The sequence below is a fragment of the Plectropomus leopardus genome, chromosome 21 (assembly GCF_026936395.1).
Source record: "Plectropomus leopardus strain MGB_pleo_1.0 chromosome 21, ASM2693639v1, whole genome shotgun sequence".
In the NCBI taxonomy this organism is placed as follows: Eukaryota; Metazoa; Chordata; class Actinopteri; order Perciformes; family Serranidae; genus Plectropomus; species Plectropomus leopardus.
The window spans coordinates 8,728,165-8,749,986 of NC_142196.1; the positions used below are offsets into that span (position 1 = coordinate 8,728,165).

Consider the following 21,822-nt stretch of genomic DNA (forward strand, 5'->3'; position numbering starts at 1 on the left):
GAGGAGATAACTCTCTTCACAAGTTATGCAGTGAAATGGTGAGAGCACAAGATGTTTGTCGGTTATTGCAGAGGCTTGTAAAGCCTGTATCGGTATGTAAAAGTACACCCTGCTTTGCTATAAAGTGCTCATCCCCAATGCGAGTTCCTTCCTCCCTTTTCTGACATTACACCTCCTTTCTCATTGCTCTGCCCTGTGCTGTCCGAGTTGCCAACTAAATCTCAGCCTCATCTTGTCCGCCGTAACCTTGTTTATTCCCAACAGTGGCATTAGCAAAGCTGTAAAAGTATTTATGGGGGTACAAATGCGGGACAGCCAATCTAAGGTAAATCTATAAATCCTGGCTGTTGATTTCTCAGGGCCAGGAGGTGCAGGCCGGTGATCAGTAGAGGTAGAAAGTATTCCCCGGGTGACTCTATGTGACTAACGCGCAGAGGCCGAGCAGCATGCCAAACAGTGCTATGGCGACACTGTTGTGCTTGCAATATGGCCAGGCTGGCCTTCGCTTCTGCAGTGAGACACTGCCTGGCAATCCGTCTACCATGAACTGGTATCATTAGCTAACACCCAACAGGGACCTGACTCAGCAATTGTGTGTGAACTATATCACATTTTGCATCCTGTCCTTGGCTTGTTTGTAGTTAAAGTACAAGCTAGAGCTTATAATTATATAAAAAAAAGAGGTGCTATTACGCTACAGCAACTGGAACTTGATATACAGTTGCATGAATCAGCTTTTGACCACTAGGGGGCAGAAAAACATAAAAACAAGCTAAGCAACAGCTCATTAAGTTCCTATCAGCAAACAGTTGCCTGCTTACACAACCTAAGCACTCATTTGTAGTCATGTTTCTGGCCACTAGATAAATGTAAGTCCAATATTCCCTCTTTTTGAGCTTTTTTTTCTGCTCTCCACCAAGTTCTTAGAATAATATTTAGGTCTCTAACTGCAACTCTTTGTCTAAGAACTAAGAACAGGAAGGGCAAGATTAAAGAATGGGTTAAATTATAATTAGGATCATATTTGGTTTAAATTGGGTTGGGAAATTATTTATTACCAAACTATTTATTTAAGTTTTTTGTACTTTATTCCATATAAATAAAATATTTAAACATTCTGTACAATTATAATCTATATGCCATTAACTTAATGAATAGTTATAGATGTTTTATTCATGGCCAACACAATATTTTAGTTGCTTGATTTTCATATGTAATATCTCAATAAATGCAAAACAGGAAAAGGGTAAAGTAATAAAAATATGATTATTAACAAGAAAATAGGTGTTGATAGTAATATTTTGTGATATTTGGATTATAGTAGACTTCAGTGTTCATTATTTGGATAATGCACACTGAGATATGGTGAACAGTACCAAATATTAATTAATAATTTACAGTTTAAATCATATTTTCACAATCTCCTTTTGAAATTCTCAGTTAAATTACCTGAAAAAACTCATTGAACTTGTTTAGAGTCAGTGAGCTTGCAGGCATTACTGCATGTTTTGGCAGAAGCAAGTTGAAGACCGCAGCTTTTCAACCTCAGTCGAACTTGTCTCTTCTTTTAACCTTGCGCTCTCTCTCAGTATCGTGCAGGGAAGGGGCTTCCATCAGCCTCCATCTCTAATAAGATTTACAGAGAGTATAGCAGAGAGAGCAGGGTGATATGTCTTGGGAGCTCTACCCTTAATATTGGCAAGGAAATCAATGCGGTGAGTAAACCTACCAGCACAGTTTGCAATCAGCTGCTAGGCCAAAAGTAATCACTGAATTGAAATAATCCTGAAAGGTTTCCCCCACTGTAGCAAAGTTAATAACAAAAGAGCCACCCAGCCCTACGCCTTGAATTAGATATTAATCCTTGTATCAAGAATAATTACCAGGAAAGTTCAGAAACAGTGACCTTGCCGAGTGAGCCTCTCTGGTTGTCTTTCTGGACTCATTTCAACATTCAACAGGCACCTTGGTTCCTGGATGTTTACTCAGTGACACAATTTGCAATGGGACAATGTAGTATCTAACTGCTTAATTCTTTGCACTACGCTGTCAGGGAGTGGGTCCCTCAGCAGCCAGGAACCTCATCATCAACAATTTCTCACTTGTTTACATTAATCCTATCTAGATATCCTTTCATTCCCATGGCAGCTCCTTGTAATTCTGCTCTATTGTCACGGTTTTGATAGACAGTCGGCCAACACTCACTAATTAGCGGCGAATATTAGCTGTGTGCAGCTCCGGAAATTCTCCTCTAATGCTCCTTAATGGGAGTCGGGTCATTTAGTAATACTACCAGGGCAGATTGAAAGGCCTCGCGTGTACACACTCCCATTGAGCTCTCACGTAAATCCTGATTCCATGCTGTTTTATTAATTAGGAGCTAAAGCCAGGCAAAGCAAGACACTCTGTGGGGAGGACCAGTTGCGCGGGAAGCGATGATCCGTCTCCTGTTGTTCTTGAGCCCGTCTTTTTGCGGGAGATAAAGCATACTCTCCTGCAAAGTCTGTCTGTCAGTCAACTGTCAGACAGCCAGGTCAGGTCTTTGTCAAAGCCCCAATCATTTTGTCTCATGAGAGGTCAAGTGGAGTCATGTTTGAGTCTGAATTGCAAGCCCTCCCTTGTCTGCTTCTGTGAGTGTAATTGCAAGTTATTTTGCAATGCCGAAAAGCAAACACGGCCATCTCTCAGAGGCACAGTTTCATAAAAGCCTTAAGCTCCAGCGTGTCTGATATCATCCACCATTAAAAAAAACGTCTCTCAGCACCAGATAGATCAGCGACTAATATCTGATCAGACATTATTATGTGCATTATTATCGAGGGAAATATTAGTACAACAGAAGTAACTTCAAATGTGGATGTATTTATGTGATGATTATTATGTTTTAGTTAAGACTTCTAAGTAGTAAGAGATTTTTACTTGACCTTTTATCTCTGTATTATCCAAGCAATTAAGGGAAAAATTCACTTGGGAAAAGCTGACAACAACATAACAGAGATTGTTACATTAATGCACACCTCCTATTATTATCCTGTTTGCCTGTTGGCTATTTATTCATGGACATAACTTTTTTAAGAACAGTTTGGAAAGACAAGCATCAGTGCACCCACTGTATATTAAGGTAGCCTCTTTTTTCCCCGTTATCCACTTTTGCATGGCCACTGCAGAAAGGAAATGGTCCAATCATGCCAGTTTTTTATTAGCTGTACTTAAACTTTATAGTAGCATGAATAGCAAATGTCTTTATCTTATTATTAATCTTAAAATTGAACACATGAACTGGCAGTGGCCCTGATGTTTTTAGTCTGTGTTGCTTAGTGTCCTTAGAATATAATCGAGATGAAAATTAATTTTTGCTATGAGGCTTTATTTTTGTACTTATGTTTTTGCTTGGTCAAAATTGTAATAAAGGTAACACGCGGTCTGCAGTGCTCCAAGTACTTCACTTGAAATAACAAAAAAATGCTCTAGGTGCTAGGTGAGTTAGCAGTAGATGCACGTTTCCTTCTGTGCGTTGACGTCGGTTGGTGGTTGTAGCTCGGTAGAAAGAAGGTTTTTTTGAATATTCTGAGTAACGGTAATGATTTCTGGAAAGAGACATTACTGTTGAGTTTTTAAAGTGCCATTTAGTTCCATTATATATGAGTTAAGGCAGACATCTCTACGGCTGATCTCTCCAACACTCAGCAACTTACACTGAAACAATCTAGATTGATGACTAGCACCAAAGGTTAGATGAAAATTATGTGTTTTTGAATTTTGGGTGAACTGTCCCTTTAAATGTCAATACGAACAAACCTCTCATTCTACGATGCGTAACAAACACAGCACTTTGTGGGAACTGCCGATGACTAAATAACATGAATGTAAAGTGGGAATCAGTCCTAACTTGATGGTCCCAACATTAGCAAAGTGGGCTGAATAGATTCAACGTTAACCCTGTGTGTTCAGCATCCTGAGAGCAAACTCAACAGTACAATTGACTTTCTCATATTGAATGTTGTAAAGGGCCTTGATAGTCAACGAACGCTATGTCAGCTTGTTAAAGAAGGGGGGAAAACGTCTCGTATCAATGTTCGTAGACAGTATGACGTTCTGCCGTCAGTAGCGCACCACAGATGTAGACAGCACGTCTCCTAGCAACGCCTGCTTTCAAATGTCAGTTAACCGCTGTGAGGGGAAATGCTCACCCAGAGGGTTGAAGCTAGAAGCTGTTTCCACAAATATGTCAAAATATGGTAGTGTCTTTTTGAAATGCGGACAAGTCTGCACAATAGCTCCAGTATTATTGTGGTTCATTAAACTTTTAGTTGGACTGAAAACTTCACTTCCATCGGAAAAGTTATGCTTGAATTTATGCAATTACAAGTTTCATATACAGTAAGCTCTTGTTGTGGCTTCAAAGCTGTAACAAGCTGCTATATCTTGCTGCACAGCACTGACCAACATAACAATCTCTTAAACACACAATATATTCCTGTTTTTAAGGAAAAAATATTTAGCTGCACTTAACTGCTTTTCTTTCACTGACTTCTGGTACTGACAGTATGTGTGTGTGTGAAAGACAGAGATGTCAACCACCGCCCCCATCTCCCTCCTCTTTTGATATTGACACAGGGTTCCTATTAGTTAAATGCACGCTTCAGGTCTATCTATCAATCATTCTGCTCATTGCTTGCAGCGTGTACACGTGGGTGTAGGTCCTCTCCTTGGCCCCGGGTCTATGAAACAGCAGTAATGATCATGGAGAGCTGGGGCAGGAGATCTATCAGGTCCACCGCTGAACTACTGGCACATCAGACAAGCGGGCATTTCTTACCCCCTGTTTGGCGTGTTTGATAGTGTTTATGTGTGTGTGTACATAGACACTGCTGTGCAGAGCTGTGGATTCGTGGTGGGGCTCGCTACGTGGTGCTCTCTGCAGTAGGCCCCAGTGTGGCACACAATAATAACCTGTCAGAAATGCAGGCCTCTGAAAACAGGGATAATCCACAGAGGCTATCTGACTAAATGAATTCTAACAGGAGCCAAGCCAAACCCCTGAGACCCATGAAAAGCATAATCTATTCTGCTGGTCTCTTATCAAAACTGACAAGAAAAAAACAGTAGCACATCAGAAAAGCACTTGCTTAGCTGAGGAGGAAGATTCTGTCATTTAGTAAAAGATAATTATTCTTTTATACATATATATATATATATATATATATAATGTTGCCTGCTTGTTTGTTTGTTATGCTTGGATAATTCTATGATCTGCTGACTTTGTGACATTATTTTCAGCCTTTTTCAAGGTTTTGGAATCATTTCTTTTCACCAGAGTTAGAATTCACCATTTAACACAGTTTGCATTATTAACTGGGGTAGCACTTGTATTTCTCAGTCTGTGTTTCCAAAGATGAACAAGCCTCACTAACAAGATTAAATTACGCGTTTGAACATGGTAAGGGAGACTGTGGTCAGTTGGGGCAATTTTCTTATCGACATGTAATAACCCTCCATTACTCACAGACTACTTGAACAGTAATGAAAATAATTTGATCCCTGAACAGATACAGGTGTCTGCTAATAATTTATCAAGATTTTAAGAGCCATTTTGTGAAAATTAGAGCCATTTTTTAAAATGTACACTGGTTGCATTTTCTCAAAATCTGGCCTCATCAGGATGGTTGGGACAGTGTGTAGGGTCAATGGGCGCACCTTGTACCTGTGGCTCAGAGGTAAGAGCGGATCCGCCAGTAATCGGAAAGCTGGTGCTTCGATCTCTGGCTCCTCCAGTCAACATGTCTAAGTATACTTTGGCAAGGTATTGAAATGCTCACGATGGCTGTTCCATCAGTGTATAACTGCTAGTGAATGACTACTGAGTAGCAGGTGGCACCTTGTACGGTAGCCTCGGCCAGCAGTGTGTGAATTTGTGGGTGAATGGGTTAATGTGACATGTTGTGTAAAAAAAGCTCGAAAGACCAGACAAATGCTATACAAGCGCAGTCCATTTGTTCTTGGCTGAAATAAATGTCATTTAAATTGAAAACAAAAACAGTTAAAAGGTCAACACCTTATATTTACAGTGTCACTTGTTCTATGAGAAAAAGAAATAATTGATACAATTGTTATATTTTCAGAAATTACTGAGATGTGCACTATTCAGAGTCTTCATTTCAGTTGCATTTATCAGTTCAGTGTGGCTACCATAGGCTACAGGCAGTCTGTGGGTTTATGTTGAGTTTGTTTCATTTTGAAAAAAAAAAGTAACAACAACTTGAGAGTTAAAAAACTGTAAAGGCTTAAGTCTTATTTAATTAAGTAACATATTTGTATTTGTATATGTATTATGTATATGTATATAGCATAACTAAAACAGTATGGCACATGAAAAATAATAAAAGAGCCAAAATTAAGTCACACATTGTAGATTTCAAAACAGTTTGTAAAATGTGAGCAGTAATCAGAAGGTCTTCATTTTAAAATTGAAAGTAAAGAGGGTGTGGCTGAATTCGAGCATGGTAAAGACATAGGCATAGTTGCTTTTTAACTTGCTAAAAGGACCTGTCTCAACCAACCCCGCTCTCCCCTATCATCTCGCTTGCAGTGCATAAAGATGACATTAGAAAATGCAATGTGCGATTAGGTCTCACTTTGTTTGTGTTTGTTTGTGTTGGTAATGCATTTAATTTGGAGATACTGTGACAAGTCAATTTTACCGTTCCAAAGTGATAGTGTACCTGTGGCATAAGGCCTGTTTGAGAGTAGTTTTAAACATATTATATGGACACACACACACACACACACACACACACACACACATAAAGCCAACGCTTCAGTTGCTGTTCAGGGAGCAGCTTTAAAGAGGCTGTTTGCGATAACGAATAATTGATTGAAATTAAAGCTGCAAAAGGCATAAAACTGAAGTCAAAACACATCATTATAAATCACAAAGTGGGACTGCGAAAGGGAAGAGCATCACACCCTAACTAAGTGAGAAACAGATGCCTCTTAGTTAACCTAAATTTATTTCATTTGTCGGTACAGTCCAGGAGGTAAACAGTGTACTTCAAAACTGGAGCGAAAGTATTTAGCTTGTGTCAAACAGGCACATCTAAACAATTAAGGTGATTTTCGACCTGGGTTTTACTTTACTTAAACTTAATTGTTTTCTAAATGTAATCACTTGCTTCACAATAGGGCTTCTCAACTCCAGTCAGCTGCTAGAGCTGTAATACATCCTCAAGGGGCCTGTAAGTCTGAACAGTTGAACCCAAAAGTGATTAAAACACACTCTTTTATCACAATAACGTCAAACTGTAATGGAACCTGTGTCCAAATTCTGACGACACACTATCTGAACTTGTATTAACCAGACTGCCAGGGACTATGATGTTGGGTTCACTCATATTGTTCTGTAAACAGAAAACTGTCAAATGGGAAAAACATGTTGACATCAGCCTCTAGTAGTAATTACAAGTTGTATATATGGGATTTTGCTGGTGGGAGATATTGTATTGTGCAAGTATACAAACCCAAGCAGCAAACACAGCGGCAGCCTCACCCACACTGGCAAACAAAGTCAGCTCTGAGATCAGAATTATTTATATATCCACATAAACTTTACTTCTACAAGCAAAGGATATATGTTCTAGATTTTGGAAGTGGGGTTCTAATAAAAAGAAAAGTGTGCTTAATGGCTTTTAAATTCAGCTTGTATGTTAGACAGCAAGCATAGTCAACTGAAGGAAATGTTGGCATTGTGCATTTCTGCAAAAACTGGTTAGTTCCTTTTGCATGTTTCATGAATGTCATATTTGAAGGTGAAAGGAATGGTGGATAACATGCCACCAAAGGGAGATGCTAAACAAGCTGCAGACCATTGTTCAGTTGTTCAGTCATTGCTGCTTTTTCAGCAGCTTTGGCACCAAGCGTTGTTGCATTTAAGTGAATCATCACTGTGGATCCACTGCAGATGGTGAACATAAAGCTGTTGTTTTTACTGAGACATTGCTGTGCTTCCTGTCAGGATGGTGCCATGAAAATTGGTTGTTTCATATCAAGACATTGCGATGTTCTCAGCGGCTTTTAGCCACCAAACATGGTTGTATTCAATTGACCTGTTGTTGATTTCCACTGCCGATAGTGTAGGAAAATGCCTTTTTTACTAACACATCACTGCATTGCCTGCCGGGTTAGCGCCCTGAAAAGCGTTTGTTTTTTTACAGAGACCTGGATGCGTTTTCAGTGGCTTTTTAGTCACCAAACATGGTTGTATTTGAGTGACTCGTTGCTGATTTCCTCTGCCGATAGTGTATGAAAAGCAATTGTTTTTTACTGACACATCGCTGTGCTTCCTTTCAAGATAGTGCCACCGAAAGTTATTATTTTTTATTGAGAAGTCATTGTGTTTCCTGCTGGGATAGTGCCACCAAAACTGGTTGTTCTTAAGTGACCTGTTGCTGGTTTCCACTGCCGATAGTGAACAGTAAGTGGTTGTTTTTTACTGACACTGTGTGCTTCCTTTTTGGATAGTTTTTTTACCTTGTCTTTTTAAGCCAACAAACATGATTGTTTTTAAGTGACCTGTTGCTGTTTTTCCACTGCGGACGGCAGTGGCGTTAGGGGTTTTTTATTTTACTGAGACATCACTGCATTTCCAGATGGGTAATGCCCCAAAAAGTGGTTGTTTTTTACAGAGACACCACACCTCCTGCTTGAATTGTGCCACCAGAACCAAGTATTTTCAGCCAAAACATGATCTTTTCAAGTTTTAACAATCAGCTACATAATAACATACAATTGCAACCTATTTGCTATTTGCAGAAATGTAAATTACAATATTTACACTTGAGATTGGGTTGCAACAGCACCAGCACTGGCAAGCAGAAATAGTAACATTGGTAAAAAATAAAGCGGAAATTGGCTGAAAATATCCAGAATTATCTTTTACAATTATTATCCCAAATTGTTGTCAAGCTCAACAATCTTTGCTAAATATATATATATATATATATATACATATATATATATATATATATATCAAATCCACTCTCAAAAGGAGTCTAGGTTCATGATGTTGCATCATTTCCAGGTAATTAACTCTTTTAAATGTTTAAAAAGCAGAATGGTCATCAGTCAGTGCCATTTTCGGCTGCCAAAACTGTGACACTGCCTCGTGCAGTCCAAGAAAAATGGAGGAGGAGCCCATGCTAAATATCCGGCAAGGTGGATATTGCCTTTAAGACATTACTGTCAGCTGTGTCAAAGGTGCTTTCCTGTCAGATATAAGTGACGTTGAATCTGAACCCTCAGTCTGCCAAAATTACTTTCTGATGGAATCTTCACCCCCATAATAATCCTATTCAGTCATATAATCAGTCTCCATATAGCTTAGAGTGTGAGTGAACCTAAAGTGTCAGCATCCAATTAGGCAAAGATTTTGATCTCCCCTTGGCACAGCTTGTCAGGCTGAATAATATAGCTGTCACCCCTGAAGGTGAAAACCGCCCGCTGCGTGGATGGAGACCTATTGTCTGGAGGATTGACAAGGGTTGATGCAACAGGCTAAAGTGAGTTATGGCCTTCACACACACACACACACATACATTGACACACTCCCTCTCTCCTCACTACTCGTCCTCCTTCGATCCCCAGAGAGGGTATTTTTCATGCTTTCAAACCACCCAGCAGTGACAAGCCTCTGACAACCCCTGCTTACTGTGACACCTTTGTGGGTCCAGAGGAGGTTTCCACCACAATGCCTCCTTTGACGGGCATTCTTGAGAGGAAACACACATTATTCTGCCATAACGCCCCGTTTGACTGATTGGCACAGTGAAACTTTTTTGGAGTGAGAGATGGCACAGAAGACTTCGACATTTATTTTTTAAGGAATCCCAGTGAAAATGTACGGATGCTGGATGTGCAATTCTTGACGTCAACCCAAAAAATAGTAGAACTACTCCCTCAAAAACTTTTATTTGTCATTATAAACCACTTGAAATATGATTTCCAGAAAGCATAAGACAGGACATGTTTATCCACCCCAGCCACACCTCTCAGTTTGTCTGTGGTTAAAAGGTGTAGGGCTTCAGTGAATGTAAGAAAGCAGCAATTCCATTTCCATTGGAACATATTTGGGAAAACAGTTTAGTAGACAAGCATAATTTCAGGTAGAAAGAGAGAAAATATAAGACAGATGATTGAACAAATTGTCAAAATTCTCCCCTACATGACCTGACCACCATGATCTGACTGAGAACTCAAGGACACTCTGCACACACACCTGTACTGGCCTCTATCCTGATTGGTAGCTCACTGTGGTAGCGACTTGTCATTCACATTGTGCTTTAAAGCATACTATGCTGAATTGTCAGTTTTACTTTTAATGAGTCCATAATTTATAAAATGAACTTTGTGCTGTATTGAAGAAGATATGAAACGGGTGATTGAAACCATAAACTCATAAGGACAATGTTTACTGAGGTATTAAATCTTGTGAAAAGTAGAGCCATTTTTATTATAAAGTGCCCCAAGGATGAGGTTTTTCTGTAGGCCAACCTAGAGGCAAATGTTGCCCTGGTTCCCTTGTCAAAAAGCCTATGGGATTTTTACACTGGATTTTGGATCATTGCAGAAAATAATCACTGTGGTAACGTTTATGATGCTTTAACATTTTGTTGAGCATCTTGATAATCTTTACATATGAACACCACTTTCAGGATTTATGAAGAGAAACTCCTGCACACTGTACCACTAACTGCTAAGATATTTATTGAGTGAGAAAAAACTATGTCTAGCATACCTAATGAAGGTCTGCTAGACTGAAATGTCATTTTTTTTTCACTCAATTAATATGTTAGCAGTAAGCGGGACAGTGTCTCTTTGTCTTTAGATTGCTCCTTTCTCCAATGCACCTGTCACACATTCAGGTGTGCAGAGATTGCTTCAGATTTCAAGAATTTTTAAAGCCTAAATGCGATCTCCAGAACTGAAAAGCTAACGTCAGGCTATAAACAAACTACACTTCCTTGACATTTCCTCCTTTACGAGACTGTTAAGCCCTGTTTGATGCGGTTCGGCATGATGACGTTCTGTAGTGTCATTTAGCCACTTGTTAGCAACCTGCTTTTTTAAGACACATAAAAGCTTCAAAGTTTGCATGTGGAGTATTTACTGACATATTTTATGTCACTGAACAAAATTCAGCTTGTATTAACCACCTTCTTACCAAAAAACACATTCAGTAAACCCAATGACTTTGAGACAAAGGGAATCAGATGTGCTTCCTAAAACCTGAAAACAGAGACAAATAGAGGTGCAGAAGACTAGGTTTCTCTCAGAGCACTTTAATAAAAAATATGCTCAAAGTTTATTATTGGATTTTTCCCAATAATGCCAAAATAAAACGGCATATCCCAGCTCTAAGTGGCCTCTAAAAAACATCTTCATAGTCAAACCCTTTTGGTTTGTTTTAGTTTGGTCCAACTCTCATTGTGCTGAGCTATATCTGACAATTTGTTTTTACTTTATTTATTCATTCATATTTTTCATGTGTTTATGAGAAGCACTCTGTGACTGTGTGTTTTAAAAAATGTGCTATATAAATAAAGCTTTACTTACATATGTTAAAAATGTAAAGGATAGCAGACTGATGCGCAGAGACCTTGGAACTTACAATAATTCAATAGTAATTCATTAACTAGCTGATTTTGAACTACATTATGTTTCACTTTGAGAGGTTCTGACATTTCAACGTGTATTACATTATAATATTCAAAGCTGCAGCTGGAGGAGGTTCCCTCTCTCAGTGTGGCTCATTTGCAAACAAATGAGCAATAAAAGTCACTATCACTGAATGCATTTTTGTTCGGTTTTTATTATATTCTGCACATTAAGCTGCTTCTCTTTGGAAACTTTGTTGTTATTTTCTTGATGCTGGCTTTTGTTGATTCTTTTTCAAGTTTCCTGGGCCCTTCATTTTTGAGCCTTTTTACTAATGCCCTGTCCACAGAGGAACCTGTAGCTGTACACCGGAGTGTTGTTGTTTGTGTCAGAGGGCAGCGCCTCGCCTTCACAAAGAGGCCACGTCGGTTTCAGCTGACTGCAGTTGTGGCACTCGCCATGTGTGGCCGGGAGACTGGATACCTGCTTCACAGCATCTCGCTTTACTGAATCCATCCCTCCCTCTCCCTAAACCCTGCACAGGGACAGCCTCCCAAGGTCAGTCAACCCGCCACACACATACCTACATGCACACTTTTCTATTCTCCCTTGCTTCCCACCACTGACAACCTTTCCCGTGAAATCAGGAATAGGTATGGCCGTGAAGTCTTCGTTCAAATGAGAAAGGACAAGGGTGAAATGTCAGCATGACATCCCAATTTGTTGTCATGGCAACCTGAACACTTGATGACAAACCTGGAAACAAACACACAACAGCAGGAAGACCGAAATGATAAATGGTAGCACTTTATTGGAAGGGGTGTGCATAAAACGGACATGTAATTGTCATAACCGTGACATTAACCCTGTCATAGACATGACGGAGTCTTTATGAATGCTTATGATAGTTGTCACTAAGTGTCATTCAGTTAATTATGTCAATTCTGATGCTAAATTGACATTGTTAGGAATGTCTTTTCATATGACGACTTGACAATACCCAGGACAACACAACCTGTCATAATGGCTGTCATTAACTCTAAGAAAATTGGCTTGCTTTCTGTCAAAAAACAGGAAAAGAAGAGATGAGAAACTTATCAAGAGATGGCCCAAAAAATTGCAAGAAATGAGTAAAACCTTATAAGAAAATTATCTAAAAACTAAACCGAACAACATTTGCAAGAAATTAGTTAAAAGTTATAAGAACATTAAAATAAGAAACAAAAACAATATATAAATGAAGTTTTCAGGACATTTTCCCCTGTTTTTTTCATCATATCAAATAATCACCTCTATAGCTAATTTTCTGGTAATTTTTTTGATCACCTTTTAATAATTTCTTTCCAAGTTTCTTGCCGGACACCTCTTGGGAAGTTGCTCATTATTAGTTTTTTGCTCATGTTTTCAAATAAAATCCAATCAATTATATCAGGTTTCAGAGGGTTAAATGCTTGTGGAAGACGTCTGAACACAGCGCAAGAAAACTGATGTTGATCCACGTGTTTAAGGTTTAAGTGTCATTTGCTCAATTATGTCGGTTTTATTGCAAAGTTGACATTACAAGTCTCTGTTATGAGACCTTGACATTAGCCAGAACAACATATCCTGTCATTAACGTGACACATCAGGTCTAACTGTCAAACTGACAGAAGCGATTTAGCTTTATGTGTTGACATAACATGAAACTCATATGTGGTTGGTTTTGACATTGGCTGTCATGAGACCACTATAATTATGTCATAAATAGTTTCACAGGATTTTAACTTTTTATTTAGGTGTCATTAAGTGTTTTTACACTGTCAAATGAGTTTACAACAGTATCATGAATATTTTACTTGACCTCATGTAAAGTAGTACAATTTGAACTTTCTATAAAGTGCTATTTCATTGATAGATTAATTTATAACAATTGTAACAGTGTCATTAATATTATAAATCATCTGTTTTCACCAAATGTAGCTGGAATGGACAATGTATGTGGTGGGGAATCTGAGATTTTCTTTTAAAGAGCAGCAACTGGCTGCTTTTGCCTTTTGGGGGACTGAAGTGGAAGGGAGCATGTTTCTGGACCACAAAATGTGAGGCAAGTACTTTGACATTTCCCCCAAACCAACATTTGTTGACTTTTACCCCAAGCAGAGGACACTGCAGACATTTTGGGTTAGCCCTCCCCCACCTCGTCCTCCTTTCTCCCCCCCTTCACCCACTACCGAACCTCCCCCACCCTGCCTCAACATATTGCACCTGTTCAATTATTTAGCTGCTACTCTGTGGTTCGGTCCTGAGCTGCAGTGAAAGCTGTACCTGCCGATTAGAGCGAGGCTTGTCACCGGAGCTGGCCAAGATATCTCCGTCTTGTCGTTGTCTGAGAGAGAGAGAGATGCCTTTGGCCACATTACGCAGGAGGAAATGTCATTACCTCATTGCAGGCTTGTCATCTCCAGCCTTTGGTCTCCCAGGGGCAGTGAGGATTTGTATGCGTGTGGAGGTGTGTGTGTGTAGCTCAGTCACCCAACACAAATGCATGAGGTGTACTCGGCAATGTGGGGGGGGGGTCACTCTTGGGGTTTTTGAAGGTAAAACTATTTGCTTGAGTCTAGAAAGTTACATGTTGTTATGACAAATCCCCCAAAATCTGACTTCTTGTTGAGAGGTAGAGTCCTCCAAAACATTAAGATTTCAGAAAACTAAGGCTTTCCATTAATACCATCATTATTATGTGAAGATTGTACATGCATGAAATTCAGGGTTATCTTAAAATTAAAGTTAAGGCTTGACACTTGAAACCAACCAGACACTTGGTCAAATCTGCGTGTAACATGTAATAAAAACGGAATTATATTTCATAGAAATAGATCAGATTTTATTTTAACAGACAGGCTTCATGCAATTTGATGAGAATGCATTACATTGCAATGTACCTGGTCAGACTATTTAGTGAGAAAAATGCTCAGACACACAAGAATACATCATTTAAATCTTATGTATCCTGATTTGTGTCTGCAATTAAATACAATTTCCACAGCTATTTGTATACAGCTCTAATAACTAGTGTCTTAATTGACATTTAACTTGTTGATATAACTACAGAGTGCAATGATCTGGCAGAAATCATGAGGAGCACATGTTTTCTCCCACTGGGGGGCACTGTTGAAGCAAATACAAGCCTTTAACACCTAATCTGCCTTCATTGTCCAAGGAACGGTTTAACCAGAGTTCTGCCTTGGTCATTTTTGGGGGGGGGTTGTATCTTCTTAAACTACTGTTTGTAGCAGGAACAGCTGGAGTAGTAAGGTCTCCATTTTCCCAGCCTTTCTGCATTGGGCTGGGGCTAGGGGCTTAAGGAAAGGATTGGAGATGGAGAGTTAGAAAGCAGCCTTTAAGCATTGGCTGTGTGTGTGTCTGTGTGTGTTTTGCAGTCACTTGTGTGTGATTTAACCAAAGAATATTCCATCCCCCTCCCCGGAGATCCCTCGTCCCACCAATACCACATTCGCCAGTTTGTTTCTCGCTGGACTGTATTTACTGTGTGAATGTCTGTCCTCAATTTCAGGCATAGATATGCAAATCACACTGGAGTTATTAATCAGAGTGTCACAGGGATTATGCAAATGAATAAAGAGCGGCGAGAGACGGGGAGGAAAGAGGAGAGTCTGGATTTCAGCAAACTTGTGTTGGCATTCACCAGAGGGAAACGGTTTTGTCTGAAAGGCTTCGGATTGTGGTTGTGATCATGGTCCCCCTTGTTCTGACCTGACTCAGATAGTCCCGGTGAAAAGGTCGTCTTTTCGTCGAGAGATGTTCGGCGAGGAAGGAGTCAAGGCCTGTCAGAGTAATGATGAGCGTGTTGTTTCACAGGGGGAAAGCCAGGCTACACGTTAATATTGATTTCCCTTTTGAACAGCTCAGCCAACATTTTTGACGTGCAGCAGATGTCGATATGACAGATTGCACCAACATTAGAAACCTGTGTAAACATAAATGCACAAATGGAAAAACAAACGGATATATTAAAGGGAAACTTGATGTAAATACTCTATTGTCATCAAAATATTTCTTAATATGATTTTTTTCAGTGCCATATCAATCCAAACTTTTTATGGTATGACATGGTGGCATGGTACAAGGTATTAAACAGCTCTGGACACTTGTGAGTTAATATGAGTGACATATTAGGTCCCATTGCACTATGATCGCACAGGTTTTTTTTAACACCAATGAAGGCAATCCTATTAACACCTATTCATCATCCAAATCTTGGCTGAGATGGAGTCCATTAACACTAAGGTTAATACTAATATGTCTACCCATATTATATAAAAGTGGCTATAATCAAAGTTTTGATCTTAATGAAGGACATGTTTGTACTCATAGTAATGAAGCCACAGAGAACTGCAGTTTCCCTCAGCACAGCTTTACCATTTTTTCCTAGTAAATAAGCTATAAAAACCCACTGTTGCTTGTTGCAGCAGACAAACACTGTTTTTGCAGCTATAGATCCTGATATTTTCTTCTCAAGTTAAAGGAGATGCCAAAAAATTAGGCCTGACATTCTGTAGGTGGTCAGAAAAACCCCAAATGACTGCTAATTTTGCTCCCTGTCTTCCAGATGTATCCAGATGCATGGCTGTCCATAAAGGGGAAAAAAGGGGAAACTAAAACATCAGACTCTGAAAAGGGCCATTCATGTTTTTCTTTTTTTTTTGTTAGCCACCGTAGTTCTCCTACATGCTTGGCACACATAAGTTTCAATTCTACAACCTCAGTGCTCGATGCCACCAATTCCTACACAATGGACCTTCAAAACAAAGGTAAACTTCATATTTATTGTTTCATTATGTAGTGAATCTAACTCTGCACTGTATTGTGTAAAGAACGAGACAGCATTCCCTGGGATGGCCTTGAGCATTTTATTGTTGCGAGTGGTCATTAGCTGCTGCAGTTCTGCAGTTATAAAGAGAACATTTTACAGGGTTACCTTTGTGTATAATGCTCCCCGTGCCTTCCCAGGAGAAAGTCAGATGCTAGAGGAAGTACAGCTTGCAAGAGTGCAGCAAATACAACTCCTGCGAAATAAAACCATGATTGCACTTTCTGCTACACCAAAAAAAAAATCTTGCAACCTTGCATAAAATTATGTTACCTCTCATAATGATTATTTTTAAGAACACTCAGTAAAATGATATCAAAATAGTGTTATCCCTGTCAAAATAAAAGTCTCACAGGAAAATATGTGATTGATTGATTTTACAGGTAAATATAATTCATAATATAGCGCAACAACATACGCTAATCACATTTAGTCAGATGTACCTGTTTCATAATAAGAATCTTTTTTTTTTGTTTTATACAACAGTTGCAAAACAAAAAAGAAAGAAAAGCTGTGAGTGGCCATGACCCGATGTATTAACTGATCTTAACTAGGTGAGAGAGAAAGCAAGAACATGCACTGTGAATTCTTCTGACCTTTACGGGGCCTCAACCACTTTTGTGAGCGGGTCTGTATACGGGCAATTTTCTGCTAACACTATATCAACTTTATATGGCAATAATTTCTTGTGAAGTTCGGCGTCTTAATTGCCGTATTTCGGACCAATTACTGAACCACTAGAAATAGGAAAAGTCGAAACAATTTTACTGAACAGGTCACGATGAAACGTCTAGTGGCTTTTTATACCAGCAACTCGACAGAAACATATTGATGTCTGTTGGTTGAGTAAAAAAGGCAATTGTTTGCTGACAAGCTTGCCAAAATTTAGGGCAATAACAATGTCACAGTTTTGATCAGAGTTTGTTAAAACTTCCCCGATGTGGCCAGAAATCACTTATTGTTGATATATTAAGACTATACGAGATATAAAACACGTCAATTTTTATGCAACAGGGATTTTTTCCCCTCATTCTGTTTATTTTTAAATAATTGTGTTTAGTAAAATAATATGTTGAGAGGCAAACTATGAAAATGCTAATAACTATTTTCTCTTGAATTTCTCTTGTGTGAAATATGTCTGAGCTCCTGAATGCTATGCTGTATGTGTGTTTTCCACAAGTGCCACAGCATCCCTGTATTTGAAGACCACCATCACTTCTTAAAGCCTGTTTCCACTTGTCCCTAATCTACCTGTGGGACTTTACAGATTGGAAATAGATCACATGAGGAAAGCTCGGCTACCTGCAGTGATTCTTTCCCGCCCTGGTGGACGATTATTGGCAGGTTTTGGGGCCCTGCCGCGAAGGGTGAACGAATGCATTTCTGCAGATGACTGTGAGGCAAGGAAAGATTGAATTCTCACTCCCTTCCATCTGTGTGTGTGGTGGGGGAAACGGGTGAGTCTCCTAGAAATAGGCAGTGATAGATGAGGTACATGGAGGAAGACAGCTACCCCTGCTCTCCAGCCTGGCTGAATCAGGAAACTGTCTGCCAACTAAATGCCTCTCCCTCCCTCCTTCTCTCACGCTCTCATTATAATTTTCTCCCTTTCCTCTTGGCCTCCTCTTTTCCTCTGCTTACGAATCAATCGTTTTGTTAGTGCTTACCAGACAACAGATCTTTAGTCATTATGAGATTGTGCTTTATATCACTGCTTAATGAGCACTACACCCACTGCAAGCATTCCAGGCAGCCGCTAATGGTCAAAAAAAAGCTACACTTTCTTTCACTTGCTTTTTTCTGTGTGTGCATGAGAATACATCTGAGTTAATTAAAAATGTTTACATACTGGATAGTATGCGACTTGATGCAATTGTTTTCTGTCAAAATACTTTGACCAGGTTGAAATGGTGATAGGAACAAGCACATGCAAGCATGGATTCAAAACTGAGTTTCTCTCACGATTGGATTGGTGTCACATCACCTTAAGGAGTTGCTGACTCTAAAAGGATTTCATTAGTGTGAATTGGAGTGGAGTTTAAGTTTGCCGTGATGGGGGCGACCTCAGGCTCACCTGGTAGAATGTGCGCCCCTGACGGCTGAGGCTTCTGCAGCGGTTTGAGTCTGGCCCTTTGCTGCATGTCATCCTCCCTCTCTCTTCCTCATTTCCTGTGTCTCATAACTATACTATAATTTCAATAAAGGAAAAATACCCTAAAAATAATCTTAAAAAAAAAAGTTTGCTTTTGAAGGTTTCCTGGTGGATCTATTCCTGCTCATACACTAAAGGCCCTGACACACCAAGCTGACGGTCGGCAGTCGGTCAGTGTTGGATGAGCGTCTGTTGATCTAGTCTTTGCAGTGTGTCCTACATAACTGGCCCTCAACAGACGTTGTTTGCTTTTTTTGGCCAATTCAGTATGTTAAATTGGCGTAGGAGACCAGTTGGTGAATGAAATTACTCTGACTGGCAGTCAGAGAAGAGAAACCAATGTAAGGAGAGTAAATAGAGGGCCAAAGTCAAGATGAAGCGAGATCAAAACAAACTTGTTATATAGAAGCTTAGCTCTTTAACAGAAACACCCTGATGGTTTGTGCTATTATTTTCTGGAGCACAATCATTTTTTTTTGTCCTTTCAACATCAGATTGTTTTGTTTATCTGCTAACTGTCTAACAAACGTCTCAACCCATCCTGTCTGTCTTCTGGTTTTCCTTTTTGAATGACAAATACAGATTACCACAGCCTGCAGCTATGGAGAGTCATTTCCTCTCACCAAGGCACAGAAGGTATGTGCTGGTTGACTGGTTATAGTCTTTGCAGTTTGTTCATGTGCAACTTTTTGGCCAAGACACAGGTGATGTGAGGCGATGCAACAGTCAGCTGTCGTCACCGCTACTTCTTTGATGTCGGTTTGGTGTGTCTGGGCCTTGAGAGTGGATTTTGCAGAATACCTGCTGTTACTGAAAGCACTCCAACAGATTTTCTCTCAATGAAAAATCTCCATCAGTCCCTATTTATGGTCTCCTGGGTGGATGGCTAAGAGTCCAAGCCAGGGAGCCAGGCCAAAAGTCAGCTAATGACAGGTGGTTGCGATCTTTGACCCATGACCTTTAAAAAGGCTCCTTGTTGAAACCCACTTCTCCAAAGCAAATGTTGTTTTTTTCATCCTTTTGCGCTGTGGTGCTGCTCAAGCCTCTTATTCCAGCCTGTGGGTGCTTCTTTATTCATTGCTTGGATAAATGTACATGACCCCTTAAAATAACAGGAGCTGCCCCAGAGGGCAAACTTGAGCGATGTGACATTCCAGCTAACCTGAGATGACTTTTAAAGAACAGATAAGTGAAGGACAGTAGGAGGATGGAGGGAAACAATGGAGGATGAGGGGGGAAGGCAGAATGGACAAAATCAAATCAGCGTAAGCAGATAGGTTAAGCAGAAAAGGTTAGAGACAAAATATGAGACTAAAAAAATAACATGACGTCCAAAAAAAAAAAAAATCCTTTTTGGCACTGTCAGATGGAAGATTTCAGTTTTTGACATGACAGGCTTTTTTTTTTAAAGCACGCGCAATTGTCTGTACGCACACACTCAGCAGTGCTCCGAAATGGGAAGATCTTTTCACAGTAATTGAGACATACACACTTGACTGCTCATCATTCTACAAAACACCTAAATGCAGAGTTTGAATTTGCATGCAGCTAAGGCAAGGTCTTCTGTCAAACACACAGGCGAGCACTCATCAAGGATTCCGTATTTAATCAGTGGAAGTTAATGCTTTACAAACAGTCTCTGTAAAATGTTAAGCAGAGCTCCTAATTAGCCTATCGTGCAGTCATAATCACTTCAGAAATAAATTAAGCTGAAGGTATTTCGGCGGGCTAATGACCTGCATTGGTCCTCACAGCCAGCCTCTTCTACTAAGCTGTCATGTTCAAAGTGGAGCACTGAATAGCACTTACTTTGTCCCTAACCTCTTGCTCCGTGGCTCTGTGTGTAAATATGAAATACTTTATCTGTGTATGCACCAAAGAACTAAGCTCAACCACCACATGTGCTTATGTGGGGTTTTTTTTTGGATGCTTTAGAGTAATGCTTGCTATTTTGCTTTTCAGAACAGCTAGATTCTTGTGCAGTTATATTGCTTTTCATTTGAGCTCTGTGGTTGAATTAGGGTTGTTTGATTGGCACACTATGATTTCGATTGTCATCCCAGGGTTTTCTGTTGCATTTAGACTGTAATAAATACCCCACCTGACCACCAACATCGTTAGACATTATATTTGTTTGAAATTAGGTTCTGACGTCTGTCATTCTATGTCAATTTCACATAGAATACTGACGACAGATTGAATGTTTTACATTTTTTTTTTTTTTTTTAATTCTGTTGTTAAGTTACCAAAGTCCAACGTCTTCCAAATGCCTCATGCCTATATCAGCTGGTTGTAGAATAGAATAGAATAAAAACATTTGTTGTGAGGTGGTTTTGTGTTTTTATTTGGATGTTATATTAAATGGATATTCTGTTGCTCCAGAGTTCACAGAAGATTCACGATGGGGTTTCATCACAACAGGATGCAGCTGGTTTCTGTTGAGATTGGACTGTACCCAGGAATGCACTTTGACTGCCTTGTGAAGAAGAGCTAGATAACCATATGGGAGAAGTTTTAGGATTGAGAATACATTGCCTTATTCGGAGCGAGGACAGGTCACCAATTTCGAGGTCAGTTATCGGTCAGAAGTCAGATTGTATTTGGACTCAAGAGTTTGGTACTCTCTGATTCCATATTTGGAACTTCACTGAGGTCCTGTTGCATTCTGAAGCTTCTCCCTCTTCCTAATTCTCTATATAGGATAGTTTGCAAAATGTTTTAATGTTAACGTCCACACAATGGAAAATTAGATATTTCATTAATTTATTCATTCCTCCCAAAATTTAATGTGTGTCTAATGTAAGAGTCCAACATCATATTGACATCTGTCATCTGTAAAATGAATAAATAATAATAATTTACTTCACAGATTATTATTATTTTTTTTTAACAGCAGTTACTTTGACATGATAAAAAGAACATCAATAATGACCACATTACATACAGGTTTATTTGTTCCTGGGCCCTGTATTGTGTATGCTGACTTACTAACATGGTTATTTTACATGCAATGTTGGAAGAAGTACTCAGACTTCTAAAAAAAATATATATACTACAAAGAAAAAAAAGTCATTACACAGTGGTTACATGAAAAGGCCTCCATTTAACGTTTTAATTCATCAAAAGTACTGAAGTATGTGCCTGTTTATGT

At 39.4% G+C, this 21,822-nt stretch overlaps 1 long non-coding RNA gene across 3 annotated transcripts in view; it reads left to right on the top strand.

Moving 5' to 3' along the window:
- The window catches only part of LOC148186012 (uncharacterized), a 28,689-nt gene extending 7,212 nt beyond the window's left edge, over positions 1 to 21,477 (top strand). Inside the window, exons 3-4 of one of the 3 annotated variants that reach the window (XR_015775415.1) lie at positions 11,999 to 16,460; positions 17,787 to 21,477. This is a non-coding gene — a long non-coding RNA (uncharacterized LOC148186012). Of the gene's footprint in view, positions 1 to 11,998 lie in introns of all 3 variants that reach the window. The other 2 variants (XR_015775414.1, XR_015775413.1) reach the window with 2 other exon arrangements.
- Positions 21,478 to 21,822: the final 345 nt, after the last annotated feature.